General features: G+C 52.3%; 2 non-coding genes across 2 annotated transcripts; both read right to left on the bottom strand.

Annotated features, from left to right (window-relative positions):
* Positions 1 to 4,546: 4,546 nt before the first annotated feature.
* TRNAM-CAU lies at positions 4,547 to 4,618 on the bottom strand. Its single transcript has one exon. It is a non-coding gene; the product is annotated as a tRNA-Met (tRNA).
* A 2,344-nt stretch (positions 4,619 to 6,962) lies between these two features.
* On the bottom strand, positions 6,963 to 7,044 carry TRNAS-AGA. Its single transcript has one exon. It is a non-coding gene; the product is annotated as a tRNA-Ser (tRNA).
* Between the last annotated feature and the right edge of the window lie 9,063 nt (positions 7,045 to 16,107).

Genomic DNA, 16,107 nt, shown 5'->3' with positions numbered 1-16,107 from the left:
TCTTTATAAGGGAGTGAAGATTCCCTTGCTAATGAGATAAAAATTATGGCAATGTTGCGAGTGCTCAGGGGCCGCCTTTGATCAGCCAGGGGATGCACCCAATGCCACGATGAAGTGCCTGATACCGGCACTTGATCTGTGCTGGTGCAACTATGTATAAGGAAATGGCTCGTGCTGCACCTTTGCAGATTTCGTGTAGAAACTCTTATGGAGCTAGGACACTGCCCAAAGCATTGCTCATTAAAGATTTATATTTAAGTGCAAATGTATGTTTAATTCACCTGGAGGGGTGCAAATAAAATTCCCCAACAACAGAATGCCAGACTGCCACTTCCAGACTGACTCCTTAATGCCTTTTACCAAATATTCCTGTTCCAGATTTAAAAGGAAACCAGAGCTACTTCATCTAGTGATGAAAATGATCATGTCTGCAGATCATTTGGCTTTCTGGTTCCTGTTCAGGTGTTGGACATCTCTTGCCAGTGCTGGCTGTTCCACCAAAACAAGCTCTCTCCTGTCTCCTGCCAAGTCACCCACAACCTTCTATTTACTGTCACTTTGCCCCTCTACTCTTCTTTTCAGCCAGGTTCCACCTTGCCATTTCCATAGATCTCTTCCGTTCTCACTAACCATTCTCCCTACACACCAACATCCTGCACGACACTCCTGGTCTTAGTTCAAGGGTTGACACCATCTTATGTTCCCAAGAGGCTGAAGGTGTTACTGGGAGGTCACCATCTCCCCTGCAGGGATGTTGCCACTGTAGTGCTTGCAGCAGGATTGAAGTCCCCCTAAAATAAATTTGAGAAGCAAAGCAGGGTCTAATATTCCACCCCACAACTACCGCCATCCCTGGTTGTGTCCACAGAGCTGCCTTCACTTCTTCCCTGGAAGCAGATGAGACACCATGTGGGGAGTGAAATCATCCCCCTGTGGCAGGATATCCCACATGCCCAGTTGAGGACAAGGCACTGGGAGCTGCAGCTGTAGCCCCCAAGGTCACACTTCTTAAGTCCTCTGTAAGGCTTGCACCGTGTGCCTGTCATACTCAGTGTGGGTTCCAACTGCAAATCTTTGTTTGAAGCCTGGCACTAAAACAGACAGGGAGCTGGGTGTTATTGCAGAGAGCTTGTGATCAGCAGGGCAGGAAGGTCTGGAGCAGGTAGTTGTGGCTGAGTGGTGAAGGCGATAGACTAGATATCCATTGGGGTTTCCCTGCACATGTTCGAATCCTGCCAACTACGGGGTGCCATCCCTTTTTGGGCTCCCTGCAATTGACCATGCTGTAGCCATGATACTCGGCCCCACAAAGCCCAGGGACATAGTAAATCCACCTTGTGGTCCACACCTCCCCCAATAAATGCCTAGCTGCATATGAAATCCTGCTCCCATTGACAAGTTAAGGAAATGGGGGGAAGAGCAAGGGCCAGCACTGAATGTGAGCCATGAAAGTGGTCCTTCTGTGTACACAGGGTCCTCATTGCTAATGATGATATCCTGTCTGGGTGGTGCAGCATCCCAAGGAAAAAGGAAACTCAGAGGACCCATGTGGAGAGAGGCCAAAGAAAAAGGTCATAAAAGCCCTTACCTAGTGCATGGTTTGTCCCCCACAGCCATGCCACTGAGAGTGGGGGACGTGAATAGCAAGATGCTAGCTGCAATACCAATTGCTTAGAAGAACAAATGCTATGTGAAACTATGAACTTTGAACCTTAGAACTGACATGACCTGAAGACCCAGCCTAAACTGGCTCTCACCTGATGAGAACATGCAATACTGATGATAAAAAGAATAGGAGACTTGCTTTAGGAAAATAGGAGACTTGTTTTAGGAAGCTTGGCATATAAGCATGGCTTTGGTGTATAATCAGATTCCCCTGATTGGTTATGTATGTTTATATCTGCACACCCAGCCCTCTCCATTCTGCCTTCGTGTCATCTCCTCTGCCTGGCTTTGTGTGCCCTGACATGTGGGTGGGACAGAGAATCAGTAGGCACATGCACAAACACGCAGGCATCAGCACTGCCACCTCATCCCCTGCCCTCACCAACAGGCTTTACCACCTCAGCCTGCCCAGAGCATTTCTGGGACATCTGGCAGCATCAAAGGTTGGCCAGCACCCAGTCCAGCTGGGCCCACCCTATCATGACTAGACTGGGAGCCACCTCCACTCTGAACAGTGTTGAGCAGTTCAGGCACAGAGAGGAGGAGTTTCTCTGACTCTGTGGAAGGCAGGGTGGTGAGAGGGGCAGCCCTCTGTTGTCACAAAGCAGCAAGGGCAGGACTGCACCAGGAGGGAGGAGTTTATTTAATAGAGTGAAGAGTTGGCATGAGGACCCAAAGCAGCTTGTTACTGGTTGCACAAGCTGGACTGCCTTCCTCTTCTGGGACAGTCCTGGCTGACTTCCAATCTTTTCTTCAAGGAAACACTTGCCCCTTCTACCTCAAAGTGCCCTTTCCCTCAGTGAAAAGGAGGTTTTTGTCTCCTGAGGCTGCTCCAGACTGGTCCAGACTCACGTGATTCCACTGTTAACCCAAGGGAGCTCTTCCACATGCCCTGGGACCATCTGGTCCCATATGTACACAGACCCAGACAATTTGCTCCCAGAAATTCATGGCAAATGCTCCTTCTACTGTAGCCTCTGATGCTTCTTCTGCCTGGGGGACACTTCAGGGAAGACCCTTTGTGGCCCCCTTGCAGGTTTCAGAGGGTAGCCAGAGATCTCCCAGAGCTGCCCAGCACCTGCAGCTGCAGCTCAGGCCAGGCTGACCCACAAAGGACACCAAGTGACTCCCAGGTCCTGCACTGGGCCCTGAACCCTTACAGATGGCCCTGAAGATTAGATCTGCCCCACGCCCCTCAGGCCTTCTTGGCAGCCTTCCAGCCCCTGCCAGAGGATTTCTAGCAGGGCTGCTTCCCTGGATGGATGTGCATCCATGGGTTACATGCAGCAATAAATCTGCAGGACCCACTAGGACCCGCTGAGCTGAGTCTTCCATGTCCAGACATTTGCCTGCTTCCTCCTTGGCCTTTTTGCAGGTGCTGGTTTTGTGGGTGGGACTAGAGGGGCTGCTGTTCTCCCCAGAAGCTGGAAAGATCTTCCTGAGATATTTCAGGGTGATGGTGGTCCGTGGCAAGTGAGGGAGTAGCATGGTCATGTGCCTCTTGCTTTGCAGTCTACCAGGAGCACAGCTGGCCTGAGATGTGGATGAAAAATATCTGGCCCACATAGAAGTCCAGGTCATTCTCTGAGTTCTTTCTGACTAAAGGCAGGACTTCACAAGACAAAGAGTCAACTTCACACAGCAGAAAGCTGCAGTATGGTGCCCTCTCACCTTCCCTTCTCCAGGCTGAAAAAAAATGGCTGCTTCAGAAACTTCCATGTTGCATGGAAGGAGCTAGACTGCAACGCATCTCAGGAAGTCACTAGACCAAATGCCTGCTCCAAGCAGGGCTAGCCCCAAAGCTAGAGCAGGCAGCTCACTTGCCTTGAATCCCATTGAAAGTTGAGCGTGATACCCAGACGTGGAGAATCCCAAAGTTCCCTTGGCACCTCTTCAGTGCTTCAACACTGCCTGAGTACCTCTGAGTGGTCCAAAGCACCCCTCCCAGTCTGCTTGTGCCAAGGCGGGCCTTGCTAAAGGCCAGGCTGTGTCTGCTGGGCTAGGAGGTGCCCAGAGGCCTGGCCATGAGTCAAGGCTGTGAGGGGAGTCAAGGGGAGTGTCTTGGCCACCCTGTGGGAGCTGAACTTGCAGTGGGAAGCTGGGCTGTTTTGGAGCAGCAGAGGCAAGGCACTGTGGAGCCTAGCTGAAGAAAAGTTTGCCTGCGTTGGCCAGGAATCGAACCCAGGCAACTGCTTGGAAGGCAGCTATGCTCACCACTATACCACCAACACTACGCATGTGCCACTGACTCCTGCTCCTGCACACCAGAGCCTGCACTACTTCCTGCTCCTCCACTGCCCCATCTCACCTGCCTGATGCTCTTCCAGATCACAAACTGGCCTGCCTCCTGCTCCTCCACATCGCAGGCTGGACGGCCTCCTCCTTCCAGACCCCTGCACAGACACACGACCTCAGGCTGCCATGTGTGCTTCTCTGCGTGGCAGATGTTGCATAGGGAAACTCAACATGCTCCATGCTGGTCATGCAGCCACTCGTCATCTGCATTCATAGTCAACTTGATTGCCTTGGTGTTTCCCAAACAAGAACCAGCCTTGTCCTCCTCCCCACCTGCAGGTTCCTGGAGGTTCCTGCTTGTGTCTGGGAAGTTGGGACTGAGCTGCCTGTTGGGAAGAGAGAATCACCTGTGTCCCCAAGACACACACTGCCTCATGGGAGGAGCTCTGCCTGCTGCTCCACACCCACCCATCTGCCTTGCTGAGGTGCGCTTTGGGAGTGTTGGCTCCTAAGAAGACAAAGGAGAAAGAAGGTGGCAGTGGCAGAGGGAGGGCCATGGCCATGGATGCCCAGAGAGCAGGAGCAGTGCAGGTTCAAACTCACCAACAGAGGAAGCAACTGTCAGGAGCAGGGGAAAAAAAGCTATTAGCAGAGGATGGTTTCGATTCATCGACCTCTGGGTTATGGGCCCAGCACGCTTCCGCTGCGCCACTCTGCTCCCCTCAGCACCTTAGCTGGCACCTCCCACAGCCCTGCATGATGCTCCCGGGCATGGCCAGCACTCATGCCTCCTTCCCTTCCTCTTTCTTCTGCCCTCACCCGGGTTGCAAAACTGTCTCCCTGGAAAGCTCACCTCCTTTGGGCCTGGGGTGGGTAGCTCAAGGGCCTTGCTTAGCCCTTCTGCCCACATCTTCTGCCCATAGCCCTGGATGGGACTTTCTCTGTGACCACACAAGCTGGCTCTGCAAGAGCTTAGGGAAACCGGGGAGTGAGAGGACAGCCTTGTTGCTTGGTGGGGCGGAGACGAGCTGTTCTCCAGCAAGTTCATGAGGGCTGATGAGTCCCAGGCAAGTGGTTTTGTAATATACTCAGTGTGTATTAATCTTCACTGCTCTAAACAATGTCCCATGCAGGTGAAGGGGTTTTATACCAGATTCAGGACCATTGCTGTTATGGCCAAGGTTTTATGCCTGCTGTTTTTTGAGAGACAAAGCATGTATATGAGCCAGCGAGAGCCGGTTTAGCCTTAAATTTCAGGCCATGTTGACCCTGAGGTAAAGCTCATAGTCCTAGATGATGTTTGTTTCTCTAAGCAAGTTGCATAGCAGCTAGCGCCTCGCCTCTCACACCGGCTACGAGGGCCTTGCCCTGCCTGTGCTGCGCTGCGCTCCCCCACAGCTCCTGGCTTGTCGTCCCTCCTGGTGCAGCCCTGCCCTTGCAGCTCCCCAACAGCCGAGGGCTGCCCCTCACACCCTGCAGGGTGCCAAAGAGCCAGAGAAACCCCTCCTCTCTGTACCTGCTGCCATTCCTGTCCTGCCTCACACTGCTGGCGGTGGAGGTGGCTGCCAGTCACCCCAGGGTAGGGCTGGCCAGGCTGACCTGGGTGGTGGCCAGTCTCAAGTGCTGCAAGGCACCCCAGGAAGGTTCTGGGCAGGCTGAGCTGGTAGAACGTCTTGGTGAGGGTGTTGGATGAGGTGGCAGTGCTGAAGCCTGCATTTCTGAGCTTGTGTTTGCTGGGTCCCTGTTCCACCCACAGGACAGAGCATGCAGCAAACGCACAGAGGAGACAAAAGCCAAAGCAGGATGGAGAGGGCCGGGATGTGGGCACCTGTGTGAGCATGGGGAGTGTGGTCCCAGACTTTCTGCTGCTGGGGCTGTTACACAGGGGAAAGCATTTTACTGCAGATCAAGAGGTCCCTGGCTCAGCTCCAGGCACCTTCTCTATTGCCCCTTTCCTTCCACATTCATACTGACAGTCTCTCTGATTTTTTTTTTTCCCTCCCAATGCTTCCCCAACCCTCAGTGCAATGTCTGTGGGGAACAGACTATGCACCAGCAATGGGCTTTTCTCTCCTTTTCTTACTCCAGGCTGTCTCTGCGTGTGCCCCTCAGAGTTTCCCTTTAGTCCTTAAGACCCTGCAACATCCAGGCAGGCTACCAGCAGCTTCTCCTCTGCTGCTGTGTTGGGAGCACCTGGGTATGGAGTGAAAGGTGTCCTCCGGGAAGCCTCTGGCTCTTTTCTCTCCCACACACCAAGGTCTTTGATGGCCGGGGATGATCTCCTGATGCCACAGTCACCACCATGGCATCTTTTGCATTTGCACATCTTTCCAGAAGAGATGGAGACAGGAGAGACCCACCCCTCACCTTCTCACCCTCAAGCGAAATTTGGGAAAGCCCCCTGGGAAAGTTTGTCCATGTGTGTAAGAGCTGGGGATGGGTCAGGCAGAATATCCCCAGGAACCCAGCCGAGATTTCAGAGCTATGATGTGTCTTCCCTTCATCGTTAGCAATAAGGTCCATGTATGGAAAGAAGAATCTCTTCCGTAGCTCACAGTTGGTGCTGGTCCCTTCCCTTCCCCCCACTTGCCTGCTGCTCCACACCAGTCTGCCTTTGTGAGACCAAAAGTGAGGGGCACTTTATGAGTGCTTGCAAGAACTCAGAGTCATGAGGTCTTCCTTCATCTTTAGCAATGAGGGCCCTGTTGTGTAGGGTCTCTTTGGAGATGATCTGCTGTAGTTTCAGGTGCAGGAAAGACAGCTGGTGGGGCTGTGATGCTTGGGAAGTCAGGTGAGAACCAGCTCTGAAGTTCTGCCCACGACACAACAAGGGTCACCCTTTTTTCATACTCAGCACTGGTCTCTTCCCTTCCCCCAACTTGCCTACCTTTGTCAATGAGAGGTGGATTTTCCATGCATCTGGGAATTTCCGGGGAAGGGGCGAGGACAAGTGCTGTAGGCAAGGGGTTTTACCGTCTCCCTGGGCACCAGGGAGGGCATGGAGCCGAGTCCCATGGCTGCAGTGAGGTCCATTGCAGAGAGCCCAAAAGGGGACAGCACCCCGTAGTTGGCAGGATTCGAACCTGCGCGGGGAAACCCCAATGGATTTCTAGTCCATCGCCTTCACCACTCGGCCACAACTACCTGCTCCTGACCTCTCTGTCCTGCTGACCACGTCCCCTCTGCAATGACACCCGGCTCCCTGGCAGTTTCAGTGCCAGGCTTCAATCTAAGCTTTGCAGTTGGAAGCCGCACTGAGCATGACAGGCACCTGGTGCCAGCCTTCCAGTAGACTTCAGAGGTGTGACCCCGGGGGCTATGGCTGCATCTCCCAGCGCCTTGTCCTCAACGGAGCATGCGGGATATCCTGCCACAGGGAGGTGATTTCACTCCCCACATGGTGTCTCATCTGCTTCCAGGGAAGAAGGGAAGGCAGCTGTGTGGACACAGCCAGGGTGAGTGGGATATTAGTCCCTGCTTTGCTTTCCAATGTATCTGAGGAGGACCCCAAGCCTGCTGTGAGCACTATGGTTGGGACATTCCTGCAGGGGAGATGGTGACCTGCTGGCAGAACCTCCAGCCCCTAGGGGACATAGGGTGGTGTCAAGCCTTGAGCAAAGACCACGACTGCCATGCAGCATGTTGGTGTGTACAGGGAATGGTTTGCGAGAGTGGGAGTGATCTATGGAAAGGGCAAGGTGGAGCCTGGCTGAGGAAAAGTCAGGAGGGGCAAAGTGAGAATAAACAGGAGGTGTGGATGACTTTGAGGGAGACAGGAGAGAGCTCATTTTGATGTAATAGGTATGTTCTGAGCCTTTGCCAGCATGGGTAAGCATTGTCTAATTCCTGAGAATGGACCACAATAGTAAAGGATCCACAAAAGTGATCATTTTTAGCACTAGAAAAAAGTGGCTCTGATTCTGCTTTGGATCTGGAGCAGGAAAGTGGCGTTAAGGAATCCGTGCAGACGTGGTGCATCTGCCAGTGTCCAACCTCATGCAGAACAGGGATAGAAGGTGGTGTCAGTCAAAAGGGTGAGCATGAGGAGCAGCTTGGGGAAGTGTGTGTACAGGAGGATGGAAGGAGGAGGCTGGCCTCTCTGTGAAGCGGAGGAGCAGGAGGCCAGCCAGGCTCTGATCTGGAGTAGCAGGAGGCGGCACTGCACACGGGTGCATTGGTGGAATGGTGCTGAGCTCAGCTGCCTTCCAAGCACTTGACCTGGCTTCAAGTCCTGGCCAATGCAGGCAGACATCTCTTCAGCCTGGCTCGAGGGTTTCTTACATCTTCTGCTGGCAGCCTGTCCTGCTCAAAAACTACCCAGCTTTCCCCTGGGCTTTCAAGGCAGTCGCCTTGCCTCCCTGCACGTTAGAGAGCAACTGAGAGCAATGCTTTCTGCCTGCTGGGAGGTCTCCAGGTTGGGCTCCTCACTGCAGTGCGGGTACAGGACCCAGGACAGAGCCTTTTTTGGCCTGGCACAGAGTTGGTTACAGACTTGTGCACAATGACTATGAGGCTTTTTCATGCTCTGGGTGTCCTTTCAGGGAGCACTGTACACAACTGGTGGTAAGCTTGACTCAGTTGAGCCCAGTTGCTATTCCTTGCAGAGCAGATGGCTAACTAAGCGAGGAGGAGAACTAACCACCACGAGTCTCCAGCTCTGCCGCACAAAGTCTTTAATGAGAAGGAGCAAATGCAGTGGCACAGAACAGAGACCAAGAAACACATCTGCAGGGCTGAGTGGACACACAGAGAATGGCCCATGTCCCAACAACAAGCTCCACACAAAGCACTTGCCTTTTCCCATTCTGCTACACCTGGTGGCAATCCCAGCCCACCAAGAGCAGTCCCTAACTCCAGCACCCTCTCCCCATCAGCAGGAGTTGCAGAAAAGCAAAAGAGAACGAGCCCTTTCTCAGGGAGCTCAGAGTAAAACACAGTCACAGGAGGCACAGTGAGGCCTGCGGTGTATCAGGGAGCAACGGGCACAGATCCCTCCTGCCTGGTGGGATGAGGACACCCAGCCCAGCTGTAAACTATGACCATGCTCCTGCTTCAGGTTCCATGTCTACTGTTGCATTCCAAAAAGGCTGATCTCACAGCTTCAGCAGTTCAGACTGCAGCGGGGCATAGGCAGACACAGCCCTGACCCCCCCAGACCAAGGGAGCCCCCTGAAGAGATGGGAACCGCGCTGAGGGAAAGAGGTGAGGATGGGGCCCGGCAGGGTCACCACCACTGGGGACGCCTCAATGGCCACCGTTGAGTCAGCGCAGCGGGCGACACAGGGCTCACTGCAGCTGCTTGCAAGTGGGGTTGGGCCACAGGCTCCGCAGGGGCGTGGGGGACAGGGTCTGAAGCAAGACATCTCTCGGTGAGGCAGGCAAAGCTGAAACACAGAGCAGGCAGGGAAAACGCAACTCAGTCTCGGTCTGTCTGTCTTTTTCTCAGCTCTCCACGCACAGTGTCTATTTTAAAGACACATAGAGTGCCTTCATCTCCCATAGCCCTCGTCGTGCCCTCCTTGTTCCATGGCACAGGCAGGCTGACCCTGTTTTGGAATACAGCCCAGCGCAGTAGGTTTAAAGCACCTGTTGAAAGACTGATCATACCCCATCTCCAGAACAAACCTTACTGCATGGAAGAAGGCAGTGGATGAACTTGGCTAAGTGGTCAGAGACCATCTGCTGCAGGTGCAAATTCTGATGGGCAGACCTCCCTGCAGCTGAGCCCCATTGACACCCTTCTGCTTGAAAGAACCCCCCTCTTCCCAGCTCTCCACAGCCACCCGCATCAAAAGGAAAAGAGATGGCAGCCCTCGAACGTATCCATTGCATTGCCAAGCTCAGGCAGCCCAAGTATCAACCCAAGTAGCCACCATGACCGCAGCTCAGCCCACAGGGAGACATGGAGCGGACTCAGGCTTACCTTGTTCCTGAAGGACAGGCAGGCAAGAGAGGAGGATGTTGACCCTGGAGCAGCGCAGGCTTTTATGCTGTGTCGCAGAGCCCTGCGGGGGCACAAACATTCCTTGCTCATGAAGTATCTCAACACCTAGTAGTTGAAACTTGCCAAGGCCTCTCTGGTGATTAAGCCCTTACCTCTTTCACCTGAAATGTTTTGATCCTGCTTCGTTCCACCGAACATTGAAATGATTCTCCTGTGTACCAGCTTCATAAGGCCAATTAAGTCAGAGGTCTCAGGCTAGCTGTGCACGTATATAAAGTGAATTTGGGTCATATGGATTACTCTTTCATTTCGCCGTTTTCATCATCAGCTTGTCCACCAGTCTTTCTGAAAGTCAATGATAAATGGCACCTCAAGACAGCTCTCAAGTGCTTTCAGTGCAGGCACTCAAGCTAACCCTGAGAGACACGCATGTGGCAAAGCTCAATGGCAAGGCAAGATCATTGTAGGCTGGAACGAAGTCCTTGTAGACAGGAGCGACGGCCACAAGAACCTTGCTTACACTTGTTGGGCCCTAGCACAGCCAAGTTTATTGATCAAAGGGATGCCTGTGAAAGCGACCCACACCAAAATTGACCTGTTTTGCTCAGCAAGTTCATCCCAGAAGCCAGAGGCCTGGATGGCCTGCTTTTGAGGAGAGCTTCAGGGTAGGGACCTAGAAGCCCATGCCTCTTTTTCCCAGGTCAGGATGGGGTGGCCCATTTTCAAATGGCCCAGTTTCAAAGGGACATGGGATCAACGTCCCAGAGGACCTGGGAGTCATGGTGATGTGGAAGAGTTGGGAAAAACCCTGAGCTCTGGGTAAACATGAATCATGGTGCTGTGGTCTGCAGTGATCATGGTGTTTTAGTCTCAGACATGCCAGGGGTAGCAAAGCTCATAGCCACAAAGTGCAGCTTTCTTCAGGGGAATTTCCTCAGGTTTTATTACCATTCCTGAAAATACTGGTACTTAGAATCATAGAATGATTTAGATCTCATAGGGACTGTAAAGACCATCTAGTTCTAATGCCCCTGCAGTGGTCAGGGACAACTCCCACTAGACCTGGTTGCTTAAAGCCCCACCCAAACCTGGCCTTGAACACTTCCAGGGATGAGGCCTCCACAACTTCCCTGGACAACATGTTCCAGTATCTCACCACCTGCATAGTGAAAAATTTCTTCCTAATATCTACTCTAAATCTACCGTCTCCCAGTTTGAAGCCATTCCCCCTCATCCTATCAGTACATGCCCTTGTAAACAGTCCCTCTCCAGCTTTCTTGTAGCCTCACTTCAGGTACTGGAAAACAGCTATAAGGTCTCTCCAGAGCCTTCTCTTCTCCAGGCTGGACAACCACAACTATCTCAGCCTGTCCCAACAGGAGAGGTGCTCCAGCTGTCCGACCAACTTCATGGCTCTCCTGTGGACACACTCCTACCGGTCCATGTCCTTCTTTTGTTGGGGGCTCCAGAGGTGGATGCAGTACTTCAGGTGGGATCTCACCAGAGCACAGTAGAGGGAGGTGCAGAATCACCACCTGCTGGCCACACATCTTTTGATGCAGCTCAGAATGAGTTTGGCTTCTGCGCTGCAAGCAAACATTGCCAGCTCATGTTGAGCATCTCATCCACCAACACCCTCAAGTCCGTCTCCTCAGGGCTGCTTTCAATCCACTCTCTGCGCTGCCTGGATTTGGGCTTAGTCTTGCCCCAACCCAGATGTAAGACCTTGCACTTGGCATCGTATATATTCATGAGGTATATATCGTATATATTCATAAAAGCCTATCTTTCCAGCCTGTCCAGGTTCCTCTGGATGGTTCCCCTTTCTGTCAGTGTCTTGACTGATCTACACATCTTGGTGTCGTCCGCAAACTTGCTGAGGGTGTGCTCAATCCAGCCAGTTCCTTATCCACCGAGTGGTCCAACAGTCAGATCCATTTCTCTCCAATTTAGACAAGGATGTCATGTGGGACAGTGTCCAATGCTTTGCATAATAGCAGGTAGATAATATCAGTTGTTCTTCACTTATCCACCAAAGCTGGAAGGCTGTTGTAGAAGGGCACCAAAATCGTCAGGCAAAATTTCCCTTAGTGAAACCATGTTGGAGGTCACCAGTGACCTCCTTATTTTCTCTGTGCCTTAGCCGAGTTTCCAGAAGGATCTTCTCCATTGTCCTACCAGGCACAGAGGTGAGACTGACAAGCCTGTACTTCCTCAAGTCTCTCTTTTTTCCCTTTTAAATATTGGCATTATATTTCCTCTTTTCCAGTCAGTGGGAACTTCGACAGACTATGACTACTTCTCAAATATGATGATAGTTGATTGGCAACTTCATCTGCCAGTTCCCTCAGGACCCGTGGATGAATCTCATCAGGTCCCATGGACTTTGCAACCTCTTCCCTCCAGGGACTGATCCCATGTTACTCCACTGCAGCCAATGCTACCCTGGAGCTTCACATTCCCTACATGCCCCTCCTTGTTAGTGAGAACAAGATATGAGCATTATACCTCTCCTCATTGGCTCCTCCATCACTTGGAGAAGGAAGTTATCGTTGACGTGTTCCAGGAAACTCCTGGATTGCTTATGCCCTGCTGTATTGTCCTTCCAACAGATATTGGGGTGGTTGAAGTCCTCCAGAAGTACCGGGCCTTGTGAACATGAGCCTGCTCCTATATCTCCCTAGAGGGCCTCATTCACTCGGTCTGCCTGGTCCAGTGGCCTGTAGCAGACCCCCACTGTAAAATCACCTGTCCCTGCCTTCCCTTTGATCTTGACCCTTCAGCTTTCAGTCGGCTCCTCATCTATCCCCAGGCAGAGCTCCATTCACTCCAGATGGTCATTGACATAGAGGGTGTCACCCCCTCCTCATCTCCCCTGCCTGTCCTTCCTGAAGCGTCTGTACCTTTCTATTCCAAGACTCCAGTCACAGGAGCCGTCCCACCATATCTCCGTCATGACAATTAGATCATAGCCTTGCAGCTGTGCACACAACCCTAACACATTTGTTCCCCACACTGCGTGCATTTGCATAGAGGCATTTAAGTTGGGACCCCAATGAAGCTTCCTGGCTGGAAGTTTGATGCAAGTTGAAGTTTCCTGAACATCTCCTCACACACACACCCCACACACATTCCCCAACAAAAAGAGGAGAGCCCAGTCACACAGAAATGGGCTAGGAATAGTGTGATGAAAAAAACCAACACCCTTCTTGTTCTTCATTTCTCTGGACAAGGTTACCAGGAGGAGTTGCTCCTTCCCCTTCCCGGGGCTTAAGGTGAGGCTGGCCAGCCTGCAGTTCCCCAGGTCCTCCTTCGTGCCCTTCTGCAAGAAAGGAGTGACATCGACTTCTTCCAAGCACCAGGAATCTCTCCCAGCTGCCATCACCTTTCAAAGACATTCCAGAGTTTCCTCTTCCAGAAGTCCTCCGTGGTGAGTGCTGCACGAGCTGGCAGCAGGAAGACAGCATGGGTATCTGCAGGAGAGCTCCTTGCTACCTGAGTACCTGACTGGCCAGAAGCACAGCCATGGCTTGGGTATTGACTGTGAGGTGGAGTCTGGCTCTGCAGGCCATCAGCAGAACATGGCTTATGCTGGGCGCTTGTGTTCCTGACAAGCAGTAGCATGGGCAGTTTGGGTTATGTGCTTGTGAGTCCCTTTCTCCCCTTTCACCTGCTAGGCCCACAGCAGGCATGTGGTTTGCCTTTTGATTTTAAGGTCACTTCTGCCTCTGCAGCTGATGGGCCAGGGTAGGGTGCTTGTGAGGACACTTGTGCCTGAATACCTGGTAGGACAGAAGGAAGAACATGGCTTTGATGCTGACTGCAACGTCACTGGAACCTGAGTGGCGGATGGGTCAGTGAGAGGACAGTTCCAGGAAAGTGAAGAACTGCAGTCTGCCAACAGCTATAGGAGGTTCTGTAAGGATGGAGCCAGACCCTCCCGAGAGGTGCACTTAGAGAGGGCAAGATCAGCACGAGCAAGCTGCAACAAGGGAAACGCCAGCTGTCTTTGTGGAAGAAGAAATTAAAAGGGGGCACAGTGCAGCCCTAGAAGAGCTGCCCAAGACACAGTGAGCTCTGCGATAGTGGCAGTGTTCAGAAGTCAAAGGGACAAAGCCCAGAGCTTCCTGAGGTATATGGGAAGTTTGGTCTGCTCGGAGCAGGAGGTTGGAAAACCGGACCTCCAGAGGTTACTCCAAACCTACATTGTTCTGGGGTGCACTGAGCCTCATGGGGCCTTGATCAGCCACTGAAGGGCAACGCCTTGGAAGACAGCTGCAGCATGAAGTGCCAGAGAAGCATCCATTCTTTCAGGAATGGTGCTAAAATGTGTGGAAATGCCCTTAAAGAAAGCACCACATTCAGAGGAATGAGGCTATGAGCTCTGGTATCCCTGGCACGCCTGAGGCTGGCACATCGTGTCCACAGAAGTCCAGGCATGACTTGCCTGGAGCTCAGGGATTTTCCCAACTCTTCGATATCACGATGACTCCCACGTGCTCTGGGACACTAATCCCAGGACCCTTTGTTATTTGAAATGCATAGAATGGGCTACTCCGTTCCTGACCCACGTAAGATAGCCATGGGCTTTTGGCTGCCTGCCCTGGGCCTCTCCTCAAAAGCAGGCCACCCAGGATTTTGGTGTTTGAGATGCCCTTGCTGAGCCAAACAAGACAATTTGGGTGTGAGTCTCTGTCAGGAAAGGACGCGGGCATCTCTTTGATCACCCTCCTACACATTGATTTTCTTGTTTCCAACAGGTTCTCCACTTCCCCACGCTGAGCCCAGACCCTTGATTGGAAGAAGCGTGAGGGCCTGGTCAGGTCATCAAGGGACATGGCAATGGAGGTCCCATGGAGAAGTCACTTGAAAGAGACCGGCCTGACCCTCTGGTCTGCTCTTTGCTGTTATGAACCTGCCTTTGTACCCTCGACTTGTGCGTGGAATAAAAGTCTGTGGCAGAGCCTAATAAGCGTAAGAACGGTCCTTGTGGCCCTCAATCCTGCCTGGAATAGTGCTTCCCTCCAGCCCACAAGGATCCTTCTTTGCCACTGAGCTCTGCCACATCCCCGGAAAGGTGTGTCTCTTCTCCTCTATGGCATTGTGCACTCTGCATGTTCTGCCTGACTTCACCTCCTGTGCATCTAAGGTGGCTCATTGGAGAAATGTCTCTTAGGCTTAGCTTGAGTGCCTGCACTGAAAGGACTTGAGAGCTAACTCAAGGTGTCCCCCATAGCTGAATTTCACCATGACTGGTGGCCACACTCACCATGAATAGGGCAATGAGACAAAGGCAATCCATATGGCACAACCCCCCTTCAAATCTGCCTGCACACTAGCCTGAGACCTCGTAGTTAATTGGCCTTATGAAGCTGGGAATCGTTTTGATGTTCGGAACCACCACGCTCACCAGGCCCCGATACCCATAGGAGACTTCAAACACCCAGACATCCACTGAACAAGTGGCACAGTGAACTGCAAACAGTCCCGAAAACCACCGGAGTGCATTGAGGAAAACTTGCTAGTACAGGTGAGGGGGAGCCCAACTAGGGGAGAGGCATTGCTGGACCAGTCGTTTACTAGTGTGGAGAACTTATTGGAGAAGTCAAGACTGCAGATAGCCTGGGCTGCAGCAAACGTGCTGGTGGAATTCTCAATCTTGAGGGGTACAGGACAGGTAAAATTAGAGAAGAACTCATGTAGGGGAGGCAGGAGGACAGCTTGGCAAAGTCATGACCTCTGAGCCAAAGTAAAATACAAAACCAAAATGCTTAGGCAGTGGAGGCAGGGATGCACATCCTGGGGAGATTATAGGGATATGGCCCTGGAGTGCAAGGAGGGGATGAGGAAAGCCAAGGCTCAGCTGGAGCTGAACTTGGCTAGGGACATGAAAAATAACAAGAAGGGTTTCTTCAGGTCCATCGAGCATCAGAGGAAGATGAAGGAAACTGTAGCCCCACAATGAGCAAAACGGGAGACCTTGCTACAAGCGACATGGAGAAGATGGAGGTAGTCAACGACATCTTTGCCTTGGTGTTAACTGGCAAGTGCTCTATCCATGCCACCCAATTCACAGAATCCAAAGGCAGGCACTGGAAGAAAGAAGTACCACCCGCCGTAGGAGAAGATGAGGTTTAAGACCATCTAAGGAACCTGAATGTGCCCCAGTCCATGGGACCTGACGAGATGCATCTATCATGGACCAGATCCTCCTGGGACCTATGATAAGGCACATGGAGGACAGAGAGGTGATTGGTGACAGC

This window comes from Charadrius vociferus, unplaced genomic scaffold (genome assembly GCF_000708025.1).
Source record: "Charadrius vociferus isolate BGI_N301 unplaced genomic scaffold, ASM70802v2 scaffold1023, whole genome shotgun sequence".
Lineage (NCBI taxonomy): Eukaryota > Metazoa > Chordata > Aves > Charadriiformes > Charadriidae > Charadrius > Charadrius vociferus.
The sequence above is the reverse complement of the archived record's forward strand: the minus strand, read 5'-3'. Positions and strand labels throughout refer to the sequence as shown.